Here is an 18,437-nt window from a genome sequence, read left to right on the forward strand (position 1 = left end):
TCTGCAACAGCTGGATGTGCGCTAATTGCATATACCTGCAATACACCATTTATTGATAGTTTTTTTTATGACTTGAGTTAAGTGACACTTTAACTTAACACAGACCTCAAAATGAATCTAACTCTTGACCTAACTAAACACAGAGCCCTTATCCTAACCCTTAAAATTACTGCAACCCTCTGCCAAAATACTGTAAAATCTAGCTTTTAGCTTGTTAATGCTAGTCTAAAGATCAATATAAGCAACAAATATATTAAAGCTTTCAAAAAGCTTCAGGCAGCTCTTAAAAGTCCTTAAAGGAGTTCTCCAAGCTAAAACTTTTAACCCCCGCTGTGCCCGGGCTGTAAAACTATACAAAATAAACTTTCACTTACCTGCCTACGATCCCCCGTTGTTCCGTTATCGCCGCCCGTGCTCCGGTTCCTGTCAGCTTCCTCTTCCTGCGGGTCGGTGACTCACCGTGCGCTCAGCCTATCAGCGGCCGCGGCGGGACATTGCTGCGGCCGCTGATAGGCTGAGCGCACGGTGAGTCACCGACCTGCAGGAAGAGGAAGCTGACAGGAACCGGAGCACGGGCGGCGATAACGGAACAACGGGGGATCGTAGGCAGGTAAGTGAAAGTTTATTTTGTATAGTTTTACAGCCCGGGCACAGCGGCGGTTAAAAGTTTTAGCTTGCAGAACTCCTTTAAACATCCTTCTGCTTACTGTAGCGTTGAAAACAGATCTTGAAGGCAGAGCTGGAGCTCACATTAACCACTTCAATACTGGCCACTTTTACCCCCTTCCTGCCTGGGTAAATTTTCAGCTTTCAGCGCTGTCGCGAACTAAATGTTGATCATTTGACCACTGGGTTTTTGATTTTTTGCTAAATAAACTAAAAAAGCCTGAATATTTTGAAAAAAAATTGCTTTTTTTTTGTTTCTGTAATAAAATTTTGGAAATAAATAATTGTTCTTCATAAATGTAGACCAAAATGTATTATGCTCCATTTCTTTGGTGAAAATAACCCAAATCAGCGTATATTATTTAGTCTGTAGGAACGTTATAGAGTCCATAGACTATTGTATATATCTGAAAATAGATTAATCCTGATGTACTATACTGTACATGGACATACTTTTCAGTAAGCCAACATTCCTGAATTAACCACCTGCCAACCACCCGTCTCAGTTATACTGCGGCAAGGTGGCTCTGCTGCGCGAATTGACATAGATATACGTCAGTTCGAGCACTAGCACTGTGTGGGCGCGCGTGCCATTTAGCCTGTGGGGGTTCCGGCAGATGCGATGTCGGCCGGCTGCCCGCGATCATTCCCCAAAGACAGAATAGGGATCTGCCAAAGTAAACCAGGCAGATCTCCATTCTGACTTGGGATGACACAGGATCTTGTCTTCCTGCTATGCAGGAAGATGAATCTCTGTGTTGTCCCAGTCTGATTGTCCCCCATACAGTTAGTAAACACACCCAGGGAACACAATTAACCCCTTGATCATCCCTGATGTTAACCCCTTCCCTGCCAGTGTCATGTATACATCGATCAGTGCATATTTTTAGCACTGATCACTATAATAGTGTCACTGGTTCCCAAAAAAATCAAAAGTGACCGATCGGTCCGCCGCAATCGCTAATCACCGCCATTACTAGCAAAATAAATAAATAAATAAAATAAAAAATAAGTAAAGTAAAAATACCATATCCCCTATTTTGTACACGCTATAACTTTTGTGCAAACCAATAAATATATGCTTATTGGGATTTTTTTTATCATAAATATGTAGCAGAATACATATTGGCCTAATCTGATGAAGAAATTCGATTTTTTTTATTGGGTACGATTTATAGCAGAAAGTAATAAATATTGTTTTTTTGGTTGAATTGTCGGTCTTTTTTTTTTTTTATAGTGCAAAAAAATAAAATGCAGAGGTGATCAAATACCACCAAAATAAAGCTCTTTTTAGAGGGGGAAAAAAATACAAATTTTGTTTGGGTACAGCGTTGCATGACAGCGCAATTGTCAGTTAAAATAATGCAGTGCTGTATCGCAAAAAATGGCCTGGTCATTAAAGGGGAAAATCTTCCCGTTTGTAAGTGGTTAAGCTGAAATAAAAGCTTGAATGCCTGTGCATGAGCCCTAAAGTGAAATAAATCTCTTATTAGACAGTTTGCACTAAAATAAGTGTGCTCATTGTAAGATTTCATCTATATTCCTGTTTTGGTTTCAACTTTTGTTTCTTCCCATTTGCCCACAAGAAATAGTGAGGATGAACCTTCCCACTAGGGTCATAGTTAGCAATAAAAACCTGTAAGAAGCCCATCCAGCACATGACCCTTACTTCCACAGGTAGGGGAGTGCACAGCTAACTTTATTATTGTATTATAATTCAACCAAAAAAAAAAAGTCAGCACTCAACTAGTAGACCTCCCAATGTTAATAAGGTCATATTGGAAAGGTGACAGCAAAGCATGCAAAACCAGAAGGCTATTAATTGTTCTAAACCTGTGGTCTGTTGTACAGGCACATCACCAAACCCACAACTTCAGAGCTACGGTACTGGTTCACATTGCACCATTGGTCCAAGAAGGTGACATAAATCATATAATGTATTATTACAAAAAGAATGATATTGGATTTACACACTGTAGACAGTGGCCCCTGGCGTCTTATTTTCCTTTCCTGCAAGATCGTTTGTATTCATGTTTTACTTACAGTGTTTTAAGTGAAGTGAGTGTTGTCTTGCAAAACCTGTCGAGAGAATGTACAGGAATCTAATTTTTATGGATTATCAGCCGTGTTGCTAAATATGTAACTACTTACATTTCCTATGTGTATTCTTGCTGAAATGTTCTATATTTTGGATTTATACTTTTTAGGACATGTCTTTTGAATAAAATTAGAATTTTTATACATTTTTATGCATCTCTCAAAGTCCCTTGGTCATTGTTGTTGTTTTGTATACTAGTATACTATACAGGGGCTGAGACACATTATGACAACACACTCCAGCCACTATATACAGTTGTGCTCATAAGTTTACATACCCTGAAGGTACCCAAATGACCCTGATCAAAAGTTTAAATACCCTGGTGATTTTGGCCTGATAGCATGCACACATATTGACACAAAGGGGTTTGAATGGCTATTAAAGGTAACCACTCTCACCTGTGATCTGTTTGCTTGTAATTAGTGTGTGTGTATAAAAGATCAATGAGTTTCTGGACTCCTGACAAACCCTTGCATCTTTCATGCAGTGCTGCACTGACGTCTGAGTCATGGGGAAAGCAAAATAATTGTCAAAGGATCTGCGGGAAAAGGTAGTTGAACTGTATAAAACAGGAAAGGGATATAAAAAGATATCCAAGGAATTGAGAATGCCAATCAGCAGTGTTCAAACTCTAATCAAGTGTAAAATTAGGGGTTCTGTTGAAACCAAACCATGATCGGGTAGACCAACTAAAATTTCAGCCACAACTGCCAAGAAATGTATTCGGGAAGCAAAGAAAAACCCACAAATAACTTCAGGTGTAATACAGGACTCTCTGAAAACATGTGGTGTGGCTGTCTCAAGATGCACAATAATTTGCATTCATCAGCCAGGAAGCTGCGCATGGGACGTACTTGGACATTCCAACATGACAATGATCCAAAACACAAACCTAAGTCGACCTGTCATTGGATACAGCAGACAAAAGTGAGGGTTCTGAAGTGGTCATATCAGTCTCCTGACCTCAATATCATTGAGCCACTCTAGGGAGATCTCAAACGTGCAGTTCATGCAAGACAGCCCAAGAATTTACAGGAACTGGAAACTTTTTGACAAAAGAATTGGGCAGCTTTACCATCTGAGAAAATAAAGAGCCTCATCCACAAATACCACAAAAGACTTCAAGCTGTCATTGATGTTAAAGGGGGCAATACACGGTATTAAGAACTGGGGTATGTAAACTTTTGATCAGGGTCATTTGGATAGTTTCTGCTGTCATTATGATTTAAAAAGAGTAAACACAGTTGATTGATAATAAATGGCTTCAGCCAAACACTAACCAAACCACTAACACTGAGTGAAAGAAAAGTTTTTGTGTTATCATTCATATTCTCAGAAAAATGGCAGAGAAATCTCAAAATTCGGCCAGTATAAACTTCAAAGTGTAAATACCTCTGAAAGGGATTTTTCAGGCAATTTGAAAAGAAATAGAACACATATTTTATATATATATATATATATATATATATATATACACACACACACACACACACATATATATATATATATATATATACACACATAAAAAAAAAATTGAAATTTATTAATACAAAATTTTAAACATCATTGAAAAATGTTGTATTAATAAATTTCGTTTTTTTTTTTTTTGTACATATACATTTTCAATTTTTTTTTCAAATTGCCTTTAAAATACTATTCAGAGGTCTAACAATTTCCATGGTATGTAAACTATCTATGTGACCTGGTTTTGCACACTCTGTTGTCACCAATTGTCGCAATATGACCTCATTCAAATTGTGATGTCCCATCCACTGTAATTTATGCCTAAATCTAAAAAATAAAAAGTTTTGTCTTTAAATACACTTTAAAATTTGAAGCCTGATTTGATACTTCGATGGTTTCGTAGGAGGCGAGAAGAAATTACTATAAAATTAGGTAATAGTAGTATTGCAAAGTTTAAATTAAGTTTAGCAATTAATTTAAGAGCGATTTTACATGTGCTTTGAGGACTATGTGCAAGTATGAGAGCTTTAAGTCAAGTTGTATTTTACTTTTAGTGGCCCAGCATTAAAGAATTCACACTGGGTCCTGAACTCATGAAAACGGTGACGCCAATATAAAAGCAAGAACTGAAATATAATTCCAATATGGCTAAATTTGGGTTATGATCTTTATGTGACGAGAAGTTTTGTGCGCCTGGTTCCTGGAACTGATGCCAGAAAAATGAACTTCAGGATAAATGATCGCAGGAGAGGTAAAGTCTGGGTTGCAAACATGAAAGAGAAGATCTATCCTCAGACAGAAAGCTCCAGTATTTCTCCGCAATAAGCAGCTACAAGTCCACGTAGCACTTTCAACCAAAGAAGGATGATCCATTATGTCACAAGCTCAATTTGTAATCTCCACAATGGAGATGGGGATAAAAAGGCAAAGCATTAGAGACATTAAGTTACCCTTCATAAAAAAGTAAAGAGGAAGACAAATATTTCTCTAATAAGTACTGTGAGAGTCAAACATCATCACTTCTTCGCTGTCGCCTATTCTGGTTACATTACTAATGTATTAACATTATGAAATTTTATAACACTTTACATTTCCCTGAAACGAGGGTTCTTTCATTCTCCCACTTATTTTTGTGTTAATTAAATGTAATTCCCTGAAAGGCCTTTAAAAGCCTCACAAAGAGCCAGTTGCCGAAGATTTCTGACAGTTATTCTCCAGCATGCCTGAATGCTCTTTTTATTCCATGCAGAACAATTGAGAGATCTCATGGTAAGAGACACTGGCGCTTTCTCCTCTCTCTACCCTGTAATTATGTTTTAATACTACGCACTTCACTGCTACTGGAGGTATGCAAGGGGATCAAATGGCACAGCTTTTTTTTTCTGTAAGGAAACTTAACTTCTTTCAGAAACTTCTATAAAGTACTAATAGGTATGTTTCAAAGTATATAGCATTATGTTATCAATTCAGTCAACCTTTAGGTTCAGACCTAAATATCATAACAGAAACTCATACATTTTTAAAAATGATCATTCCCTAAGGGTCTCAATACACATGTAAAAGTGAGATTTATGTGTTTTTTTCAGGTTAAAGCATGTCCAAAGTCAAAAACAAAAATGTAATATATTGCATCTTGGCAATCTTTACATGCGGTAACTGTAGTAGTTTTTTTCTCTTTTATTTTTACCCGGTTATCCTGGGACTTGCACACTTAAGGCTCGTACACACTAAAAGAAAATCAGGTGAACGTTTTAGTTGGAGGAACGATCTCACGATTTTCTGATAGCGTGTACACAACTTTTGATAGCCGATTCCAACCTTCCATATGAAAATTCCTGAAGGGGGCAAACTCCAAAATGTTTTCATTAGAAAAAATCAGCAAACATATATTGCGCAAAAATCCTTTGTCCTACGAGAATTTTCATACAATAATTGCTTCCTCGGTTTCGGCTTGCTGTGAAAACAATGATTTTCTTATAGTGCAGACCCCATATTAGGGGTTGATTACTAAAGTTGGAGAGTGCATAACGTTGGAGAGTGCATAATCTGGTGCAGCTGTGCATCGTAGCCAATCAGCTTTTAACTTCAGCTTGTTCAATTAAGCTTTGCCAATAAAATATGGAAGCCGATTGATTTCTATGCAGAACTGCACTCAATTTTGCACTCTCCAGTTTTAGTAAATTAACCCCTTATTGTTTTAGGGTGGCTACCATCACTCAGTCTATTGTATCCATGAAGGGAGTCATGGTTTTCACCCTAGACTGCCCTCCAAACATGTCCTCCTCTCTTTATCTCCATTACATAGGTGGCAGGGGAATTAGTGGTTTACTGAAGAAGCCTGGAAGCAAGGAAACATTGTGCTGTCGCAGAACATAGAGGATACTGAAACATTTTCTTAGAATGAAAAATTAAAACAAATGCAGGCGCCACATCTATGAACTGGCAAGCTGCAACATATTTAATTTTTATTCTTGATTTTAGATATCATTTAATGCATTGGGGCTCAAGCTGTGGCCCTCCAGCTGTTGTGGAACTACAAGACCCATAAGGCAATGCAAGGTTGACAGGCAAAAGCATGACTCCCAAAGGCAAAGGCATTATGGGACTTGGAGGTTCATAACAGCTGAAAAGCCACAGATTAAACACTCACGATTGAATACATTGCCACAACTATGTGCTCTCTGGGCAATAAAAGAACACCAAACCAATGTGAAAATAGGTTTATATCAACATCCATCCATTAAGCCATTCATGGCAGTGCCTGTATAGACAGCTAAAAATAAACAAGTATCTTTACAAGTGTTTTTTTTTCTTTTGCTGAAATCTGCTCATCTGGACCTTGCACAAATGAAAATCTAAAAATGTTATTAAAAATTACTTAACAGCTTAAATAAAAAACATGGCATGTGTTGTCATCCCCTGCTGCCATCACACATAGATATGGTGGCTGCATTCATATTCTTTTTTAGGCTTTCTTTCTGTTTATTTCACCTGGAAATCTGACAGGTAATCTGAAGTAGCAGTTAGGCCTCAAGCACAATGGACGTTAAAATAACGTTATAAAAACGCCAGTAGCTTTGCAGTGAGTTTTTCAACTTTTTTCAATAGCGTTTTTTTTAGCGTTTATTAGCGTATTCCCACCATAGCGTTTTTTAGTGTTTTTTTGTTGAAGACATTTTTTTTTTCTTTTTTCTCAATGGATCAAAAATGCTAAAAAAACACTGGTGAGTGACGTTTTTGAGCGTTTATCTGCGTTTTTACAGCTGAAAAACATCTTTCAGAACCCACTGGTTTTGGGATTTTTTTACTGCTCGAAAACGCCACTGCCCAAAACTGCTGATAACAGCCTATGTGTGCATGGACACATAGGATAACATGATGGAGAGTTTATTGAGTGTAAAAAAAACGTCTACTGCCAAAAACAGCTGCTGTAAAAAGGTCCAAAAATGTCCAGTGTGCATGAGGCCTTATAGGATGGAGACACTAACAGCTATGATCAGCTTTTATGTCAAACCTTCAGGGCCCTTTCACACGTGTGGACCGTATGTCCGCATTTCCATCCGTCTGTTGCGGATGAAAACGGGACATACATGGGTCCCTATGTGATTACGGGTGTCAGCGGATGACCATCCGCTGCCACCCGTTATTTGTCCGCCTCCACAAAGATCCGCAAAATCGGACGGAAGAAAATTCTATTTTTCTCCCGTCTGCCGGATCGGATGAACACGGACATACAGTCCGTGTTCGTCCGATCCCCCATAGGGGAGAGCGGAGGAAAGACAGGGCGGTCCCTGCACAGTGTGCGGGGACCGCCCTGTCAGCTGGCGGCTCAGCGGGGATTTTATGGAGGATCCCCGCTGAGCTGTACGGACACACGGAGGCGGATCATTACTGATCCGCCCCGTGTGAAAGGGCCCTTACCTGCATAGGAAAAAAAATGCTTATAAAAGTGTTAACTGAAGTTTGGCTTCAATTTGTTAGTGCAGCTAATGCTCTCCTCATGTAGGGTGGAGGCATTCTATTACAGGAGGTTTGTTATGGTCCAGATCACTAAGAGGGGAAAAACAGAGGGGAAAAGAGCCGTAAAAAAATAAAACAAATGCAACAACCACATCTAAGGCTTTTTTTTAAGCTGCAATATATATAATTTGGGGTTCAATACTGCTTTAAGTAAACATTAACTGGTTCCCATGCCAAAGAAAACTGCTGCTCTGTGTTATTAGATAATTGCCTTTTCGGTAAATGAAGATTTCTTAAATCAATGATATCACAATCTGTGCCGAAAAAAATAAGTCTTGTGGTGCACCAGGGGGAGAAGATCTGAAATTTCTTAACATCACACCCTCTCTTGCATAAGTACTACATTTCTCCTAAGTCATTGGGAATTGTGGGAAGTGAAAACTGTCATGACCAAGTCCTGTGACGTGCCTACCCTCCAGGGGGATTCAAGACATTATGGCACACACTTCTTCTTAGGACAATAGGAAGGTAACGTGACCAGTACACATTTTCCTTATGGAGAACACAATGGTTCCCAGTCACATACATAAGAAACCTAACAGAGCATGAAGAGTACAAGGCTGGCATACTTGCTGAGGAATGGTGAGTGCTTTTATGATAAGCTGATAATCAATATGGCCAAAATTGTGTATTAATAGGCTTTTTTGAATTAACAATTATGTGATAGACCAACACAAAGTGGAACATAATTGTGAAGTGGAAGGAAAATGTTTTTTATTTTATTTTTACAAATAAATATCTGAAAAGTGTGGCATGCATTTGTATTCAGCCAATTGTCTTCAGAAGTCACCTAATTAGTAAATAGACTCCGGCTGTGTGTAATTTAATCTCGGTATAAATATATCTGTTCTGTGAAGCCCTCAGGGGTTGAGTGAACAAACAGCATCATGAAGGCCTAGGAACACACCAGATAGGTCAGGGATAAAGTTGTGGTGAAGTTTAAAGCAGGGTTAGGTTATAAAAAAAATATCCCAAGCTTTGAACATCTCACCGAGCACTGTTCAATCCATCATCTGAAAATGGAAAGAGTATGGCACAATTGCAAACCTACCAAGACATGGCCGTCCACCTAAACTGACAGGCTGGGCAAGGAGAGCATTAAATGACAGAAGCAGCAAAGAGGCCCATGGTAACTCTGGAGGAGTAACCAGAGATCCACAGCTCAGGAGGGAGAATCTGTCCACAGGACAACTATTATGCCGCGTACACACGATCGGTCAAACCGATGAGAACGGTCTGATGGACCGTTTTCATCGGACCAAACCGATCGCGTGTGGGCCCCATCGGTTATTTATCCATAGGTTTAAAAAAAGGCAATCTTGGTTTTAAATTTAACCACGTTTTTTTAACCATTGTTTTAAAATCCACGCATGCTCAGAATCAAGTCGACACATGCTTGGAAGCAATAAACTTTGTTTTTTTCAGCACGTCATTGTGTTTTACGTCACCGCGTTCTGACACGATCGGTTTTTTAACCGATGGTGTGTAGGCACGACTGACCATCAGTCAGCTTCATTGGTTAACTGATGAAAATGGTTCATCAGACCGTTCTCATCGGATGGACCGATTGTGTGTACGCAGCATTAGTCGTGTACTCCACTAATCTCTCCTTTATGGAAGAGTGACAAGAAGAAAGCCATTGTTGAAAGAAAGCCATAAGAAGTCATCAGGAACCACAAACCAGACCAAGATAGAAAGTTTTGTAAAAATCACACCTTTTAATTTAATGGTAAAAATGGTACAGATCAGCAGAGATCGGAAGCCAAAAGCAGATAGTCAGACAGGCCAGTAAATAAGAAAATTAGAGATCAGTGTAGTCAGAGGCAGAAGAACAGGATCAGGAACCAGAAGGGACGTCAGCCGGGAAAAGTCTTTCACAGGAACACAGCAGAGAAATTCCAGATATGTTGATCAAGCGAAGGCACAAAAGGAATAAATAAGGCAGTTTAAATAGCCAGAAGGGGCTGGCTGAAGGTGGGACTGACGAACAGTAAACAATCCCCAGATGAGCCACTGTGGAAAGATGAGTGCTGACAATTATCCGACAGCTGAGCAGCCTGAGCACAGAGAAAGGAGCTGCTGAGAGCTTATCCCTGACAGAAGTCCCATTTGCAGTTTGTGAGAAGCCATGTGGGGGACACAGCAAACATGTGGAAGAAGGTGCTCTGGGTCAGATGAGACCAAAACTGAACTTTTTGGACTAAAAGCAAAACGCTCTGTCTGTGTGGTGGAAAACCAACAATGCACATCACCCTGAACACACCATCCACACCATAAAATATGGTGGTGGCAGCATCTTGTTGTGGGGATGTTTTTCTTCAGCAGGGACAAGGAAGCGGGTCAGAGTTGATGGGAAGATGGATGAAGCCACATACAGGGCAATCTTGGAAAAAAAATGGTTAGGCTGCGTACACACGACCGGTCCATCCGATGAGAATGGTCCGACGGACCGTTTTCATCGGTTCACCGCTGAAGCGGCCTGATGGTCTGATGTGCGTACACACCATCAGTTCAAAATCCGATCGGGTCAGAACGCGGTGAAAAAAACAAAGTTTAATGCTTCCAAGCATGCGTCGACTTGATTCTGAGCATGCGCGGGTTTTGAACCAATGCTTTTGTGTACTAACCATAGGTTTGGACTAGGGGTGTAACGGATCGTCACCGATCCGTGATCCGAACGGGCCACCCCGTTCGGATCGGCACACCCCGCGATCCGCGGAGCGCTCCGGAGCCTAGGCCTAGGAAAGTCCCCGGCTTCGGCCTAGCTCCGGAGCGGCGGCCAGTCTGCTTGCCAGAGCCCAGCGTGACACGCCTCCCCGGGGAGGCGTGTCACGCTGTGCACTGGGCTCTAGCAAGCCGAATGGGAATGTTAGCAGTGAAGCACTGGTGTGAGAGGAGGGGGGGAAAGGGGGAAAAAAGAGCACAATAGCAATTCACAGGGGTGGATTAAAGAGGAAGCAGGTGAGGCTGTTTGGGACTTAAAGTACAATCTTGATGTTTTTATATATATATATATATATATATATATATATATATATAGCTGTAAAAACATCAAGATTGTACTTTAAGTCCCAAACAGCCTCACCTGCTTCCTCTTTAATCCACCCCTGTGAATTGCTATTGTGCTCTTTTTTCGGATCAGCAAAAAAAAAAAAAAAAAAAGGTTCCTTTTTTTAATTGGTCCAAAAAAAAAATATATTATTTTATTTTATTATATATATATATATATATATATATATATATATATATATATATATATATATATATATATATATATTTTTTTTTTTTTTTTTTGGACCAATGAAAAAACGGACCCTTTTTTTTTTTTTGCTGATCCGAAAATGATCCGATCCGTGACTCCTGATCCGAGGATCGATCCGATCCGTGAGTTTTTTGATCCGTTGCACCCCTAGTTGGGACCTATTGGTCAGCGGTCCATCAGTTCGATTTTAAAGCAAGTTCTCTAACTTTTGTCCGAAGGACAACAGACCGATGGGGCGTACACACGGACGGTTTGGACCGATGAAACTGAACTTCGGTCCGTTTTCATCGTTTTGAACCGATCGTGTGTACGCGGCCTTAGAGTCTGAAAAAGACTTGAGACTGGGGCGGAGTTTCACCTTCCAGCAGGACATTGACCCTAAACATACAGCCAGAATTACTAAGGAATGGTTTAGATCAAAACATATTCATGTGTTACAATGGCTCAGTCAAAGTCCAGACCTAAATCCAATTGAGAATCTGTGGTAAGACTTGTAAATTGCTGTTCACAGACATTCTCCATACAATCTGACAGAGCAAAAATGTCACTCTCTAGATGTACAAAGCTGGTAGAGACATACCCAAAAATACTTGAAGCTGAAATTGCAGCAAAAGGTGTTTCTACAAAGTGATGCGCCGAATACAAATGCACTCCACACTTTTCAGATAGCTGTAAAAAATTTAGAAAACCATTTATCATTTTCTTTCCACTTCACAATTATGTGCCACTTTGTGTTTTTCCATCACAAAAATCCTAATAAAATAAATTTATGTTTTTGGTTTTAACATTACAAAATGTAGAAAATTTCAAGGCACTGTATTTATCATTCCTCTGTGCCCAACTTTGCTTGTGTCCCCCATGTCCAGTGAGATGGCACACACACAGCTCACTAACATCTGTTCATGCTGTATCATCAGCTTGGTAAACTAGCATGTTTCTTCCAGTTACTGGGTTAGTTGTTAAAAAGTGGAATAAAATAAAATATGCACGGGCTATTGCTAATAAAGTTTGTTTGTGGGGTCATTTCTATGCGGTTCAGAGGACTGATCATTTCTTTTTACGGTAGTTACAGTAATGTATTGAGGAACTAAAAATATGTTGGGGGTATATAAACCTCCACTTGTAAAATCTGTTACAGGAGTCCAGTGTCCCTTTACACAAATAATAAAATTGCCCAAATACATCCTGCCTTAAAGCTGATTTCCATGTTTCATGACACTTTAAATAGTTTGTTTGGACCAAGCTAGCCCAAATTAACTAATTGCTTCACTAAGTGCTGTTGTGTCTTAAGTACTGTATGTAGTGCATGCAACTTTAGCTACATAATAGTGCTGGGTTTCAGCTGTGAGATAGAGACTTCCCTTCTCACACCCAGAACAGAGTCAGGCTGGGCAATACTCAGCCATTCATAGGCAGCTTGGTATTCTGTGAATGCATACAAAGTTTCCTCTGATTGACAGAGTCTGAGAGTGTGGCGTCATCAGCCTGCCCCCTCCCACTCAGCCAATCAGAGGAAGCTTTGTAGTGATTCACAGAATACAAAACTGCCTATGAACGTCTGAGCGCTACTGAGTGGGGCGGTTTCCAGAGAAGACAAGAGGAAGTCGAAGAGATTCTAACAGGGAACTGGTAGAGTATGCAAAGTTCGAATGGCAACAGAGCAGTCAGGAGGATCATCTCCAATAACCTTGCCAAGGAGGTCCAGATAGAATGGCAGGATCAATTAGGTATTTATAGATGACTAGCTGAATACCCGGCGTTGCCCGGTCTTCCTATCTTAACCTTTTGGGGAGGAAAATCATAGTAATATAAATATACCCATCTTTTATATAAGGGTGTAGGTAAGGGTTAATTTAACTGTCATATATTTTTATTTGGCATATAAGTAATATGTGTACCAGGTATTATTGAAATATCTCCAGGCGTACAGAAGTTATGTGGGAACATACATTTCCCATTGATTTGCATGGGACTTTAAACAAAAACCCCGACCCTCACAAATGGGGGTAATTAAGGGATAAATGAACTATCCTATAGTTTAAGTGGATGTGACCAAGTGTTATCGAAATATGTACAGCCGTTTGGAAGTTATGAAGTAACATGTATTTCCCATAGAGTTGAATGGGACTTTAAAGGAAAACCCCGACCATGGCAAATGGGGGTGGGTAAGGGTTAAACCACCTATTCTATGTTTGTTGCTGACATATAAGTAACATGTGTGCCAAGTTTCATGTTAATATCTTTAGCCGTTTGGACGTGATGCTGGAACATACATACACACACACACACACACACACACACACACGTTGAGTTTTATATATACAGGTATAGATGAAAATATGCCTGATGTAAAGTTTCAGCACTGAGAACATGCTTCTAAGGTTAAGGACACAAATTAAACATTTGAGTTTAACGAAACCTTAACTATATCTCTCTACTTATTGAAAATATGTGAAAGAAGACCTATTTTAAAAAGAGAAAAATTCTTATTATTTGTTTTAAATTGAAAACAGGGAATTGAAGCAAGTGGCAAAAGGTATACACCCTTCTTATCCAGTTCTGAATATACACAGCATGCAAAAGTAACAGATCAGTCTACTTGAAACATTTGGCATTACTTGTTGGGATATTTGGTCTTGCGTTATACATACGGTCAGATTTAGCCTAAAACTAAAAAAAAAAAAAAAGGCAAGAATTGGCTCAAATTTTTAAAAGTTGAAAAAAAAATGAATCACTAGACATCTGACAATGTTCAAAGGAAATTGGCAAAACAGCTAGGCGCCAACAATTTAAGGTATCATGGATAGCCACCTCTTGGGGTTTCAGCAGCCATTATTGAAAAGAAAACGCAGTCATTATACAGAACTTTGCAAAAGCAAAAAAAATGTTTCCAGCTATGAAATTATACTTGTTTAACTTGACAGGACGAACTACACTGTTTCATCATTTCACAATACTTATTCATTTGACATAATGCAAGACCACTGGATTCTACAATAAACTGGGAGAAAATAATTTTCTATTTGAGAAAAAAAAAAAAAAAAACTTGACAACAAAACGATTCCTGTTTCTACACCCCATTTATCTTGCAGCATAATATAAACTGGGGAATGGACTCAACTAGCGCAGACTCAGTGCCCCCGCTTTAACAGCTTAAGCTAATAAAACTTCAAACGATCTGGTAATACACAATGGCAAAAATCTGAAATATGAATGCCTTTAACTAAAACCATATGAAAATTTGGAAATTAATCTGAGCGCAAATGACCAAAATTGAAACGAAAGTAATTTCAATGAAAGGCAGAAAGGGTAATTAAGCACCTATTTTGACAATTCTAAGCAGTCCAGTTTTTAAAAGAATGACATGAAGACGTTAACCTATCTGCATAGGAGTGATAAATGAGGCATTTTTGTGTCATTACATGCTCATAAATCACTTTCCTCCTCTGCTGACGGTTTTTATCAGATCTAACCTTTTCAAGCTTCTACTAAAGGGCTAACATTTCCAGCTATGACACGTGCAGTTTACAAATTCTGCAGCTGATTAAGTCAGGACAGCGGCTGGCTGCTTTCATTGTCTTGCTCCAGCTGTATCCCTTGTCTGGAGCCAGCAATGCATGGTGCCACTCGGTAATGGAGGTGAGTTTGCAAAAGCTTAGGGGAATTCACAAACAGCAGAGGTGTAGTCATCCACACGCTGCTTCAAAAACAGCTGAAATTAATTTCACATTTAAAATACACAGTAAATGTTTATTTTAGTTGTGGAGTTGCTGGTATTTTATGTAGGTTTTCATTTGTTAATCCACTACATAAAATAAGCATCTCTACATTATGTTTAAAGTATTTTTTCTTTGATAGATTGGCAAAGCGTTGAAATCCCTGTTAGGTCTTAAGTGATGTCTGTGTTCCTGCTAGGGAGATTCACTCCTACAATCGCCCCCAGTACAAGTGATGTGTATCCAAAAACTTTACAGCTGTCCCCAGGACAAGAATAGAGAGGAAACCGTCCAATGGGAACTCATGTTCCAGTGATAACTAAGGATCTATTCACACCAGCTGCAGTAGGACTGTGTTGCTTGGTTATTCCAGCGCAGTTGCGGTGGTTAGTTCTGAAAAAAGATATGGCAGCTTACTTTTTTTTCGGTGTAGCGCAAGGCAATCAAACGCTTTGCTCCACGCGGTGGTCAAAATAATTTATTATGACCGCATATTTGTTAAACGCTTGTAAATCTTTGATTCCACTATACTGGCGACAAAGTTTACCTAATATCTCACAGTGGCTACGAAGGGTTGACGAGCTCTGTCTAATGGAAGAAATAAAGGGCTGACCAGACAAAATATTAAGACATGGCTTGAATTTAAGGAAAAAAAAAAACGATATTATGAAATAATATCAGACCCTGATGGTAAATCAGAGTATGACTTATCAATAAATATTGGTTAACCTTATTGTTTCTGTACCACCCCGATAGTTCTATATATTTACATTTGTTGTAGGTCCTCCCCCAACCTCCCACTTCTTTTTCGTCCTTTGGAATTATTTTTTCCTTTTTCTCTCTTTTTTTCTTCCTTTTTCCTTTTGTCTGGTTCCTCCCTCTATTTTGCTATTGAAGGGGGAGAGGACGAGTACTGATAAGATAAATTGCATTGTATATGTTTCAAGATAATGTTTGGAATTGTCTGAAATGCTGAAAATAATAATAATAAAAAAGAATTTATTGAAATGCCACAATAAAAAGCTGTAGCTGTAAATGCATCAGCAATGCATCACACCGTGCACAAGCCACTGAGGCTGGTGTGAACAGACCCTTATGCTGCCTACACACGATCGGAAATTCCGACAAGAAAAGTCCGATGTGAGCTTTAGGTCGGAAAATCTGACCGTATGTATGCTCCATTGGACTTTTTCTGTCGGAATTTCCGCCAACAAAAGATTGAGAGCAAGTTCTCTATTTGTTTCTATATTTGCTCAACAATTGTTCAAAATATTTTTTGGGAAAAAAAAAAAAAAAAAAAAAAAAAAACAGTAAAGTTAGCCACATTTTTTAGCATAATGTGAAAGATGAAGTTACGCCGAGTAAATAGATACCTAAGATGTCAAGCTTCAAAATTGCACACGCTCGTGGAATGGCGCCAAACTTCGGTACTTAAAAATCTCCATAGGCGACACTTTATTTTTTTTACTGGTTGAATGTTTTGAGTTACAGAGGAGGTCTAGGGCTAGAATTATTGCTCTCGCTCCAACGTTTGCGGCGACACCTCACATGTGTGATTTGAACAACGTTTTCATATGTGGGCGGGACTTACGTATGCGCTTACTTCTGCGTGCAGGCACACACACAGGGACAGGGGCACTTTAATTGTTATTGTTAATTTTACCTATTTTTTTTTTTATTTTGACACCTAAAAAAAATATATATATTATTTTTTTATGTAAACATACCTTGTAATAGGAATATGACATGACAGGATTTCTTTACAGTGAAATGTGGGGTCAAAAAGACCCCACATCTCAACACTAGGCTGGGAAGCAAAAAAAAAAAAACGATCACAAGCCCCGTCCTGCCCCCTGGAATGTCAATCCCCTTAACCACTTGCTTACTGGGCACATATACCTTCCTGCCCAGGTGAAATTTCAGCTTTCGGCACTGTTAGGGTTTGAATGAAAATTGCACGGTCGTGCGACAATGCTCCCAAACAAAATTGATGTCCTTTTTTTCCCACAAATAGAGCTTTCTTTTGGTGGTATTTGATCATCTCTGCGGTTTTTATTTTTTGTGCTATAAACAAATTGCGACAATTTTGAAAAGAAAAACACAATATTTTTTACTTTTCGCTATAATAAATATCCCAATAAAAAAAATTGGTAAAAAAACTTGCAATATGCATATAGTGATTGGTTTGCGCAAAAGTTATAGTGCCTACAAGATAAGGGATAGAATTATGACTTTTTTAAATTATTTTTATTTTATTTTAATTTTGCGATTTTTGTCAGGGCTGCAATGTTATTATGGCGGACACATCAGACACTTTTGACACATTTTTGGGACCATTCACATTTATACAGCGAACAGTGCTATAAATATGCACTGATTACTGTATAAATGTGACTGGCGGGGAAGGGGTTAACACTAGGGGGCGAGGAAGGGGTTAAATGTGTTCCCTAGGAGTGATTCTTACTGTGGGGGGAGGGAACTGACTGGGGGAGATGACCGATCTGTGTCCCTATATACAAGGGACACACCATCGGTCTTCTCTCCCTGACAGGACGGCCGCCAGACACACGCATCTGCATTTCAGTGACACGGCGGGCACACGCTTGCACGCCCCCCAGTGGCCGGAGGAGGCGAGGACGTCAATAGACGGCCTCCTGGACCTGAAGAGCCACAAGTGTGTCCGTCATTTTACAATTGCCCAGGCTCTAAGAAGTTAAAGGGGTTAAGGAGTGTTAAAAATGCACACAGATGCCCTCTAAGTAATATTTTTTTTTATTAAGAGGAAAGTGTTTTTTTTTTTCTAAATCACTGATATTTGATAAACACTTGTCAAATGTGCAGTAAATGCTACAGGCACGTTTTGAGCGTGTTACTATAGAAATGAATGGAAGGGGTTGACGAGGTTCAACTCCTCCCAGGCTCAATATGTAGCTTCATTTTTGCCACACAGCAACATGAACCAATGCAAATGCTATATGTTTTTTCCAATGTGAACAGATCTGTCCGCTGTCCATATTATCTATTGTAAACGGCTTTTCTAGGTGTTTGAGGAGTGGCAAAAATGTGCCACAAATGCCTGTTTTTAATGCCAATGTGAACAGAGCCTAAGACCTATCTCATCCCTCACACACCGCTGCAAGGTATGAAGCCATTTTTAGGTTACCATGGAGCAATGATCTAAATTGTGCTGCCAGAATACACTTGTAAGTGT

At 39.3% G+C, this 18,437-nt stretch overlaps 1 protein-coding gene across 7 annotated transcripts in view; it reads right to left on the bottom strand.

The window, feature by feature from the left end:
• The window catches only part of CDIN1 (CDAN1 interacting nuclease 1), a 482,433-nt gene that overhangs the window by 138,470 nt on the left and 325,526 nt on the right, over positions 1–18,437 (bottom strand). The gene's annotated exons all lie outside the window — the stretch shown is intronic.

The sequence above is a fragment of the Rana temporaria genome, chromosome 13 (assembly GCF_905171775.1).
Source record: "Rana temporaria chromosome 13, aRanTem1.1, whole genome shotgun sequence".
NCBI classification, from domain to species: Eukaryota; Metazoa; Chordata; class Amphibia; order Anura; family Ranidae; genus Rana; species Rana temporaria.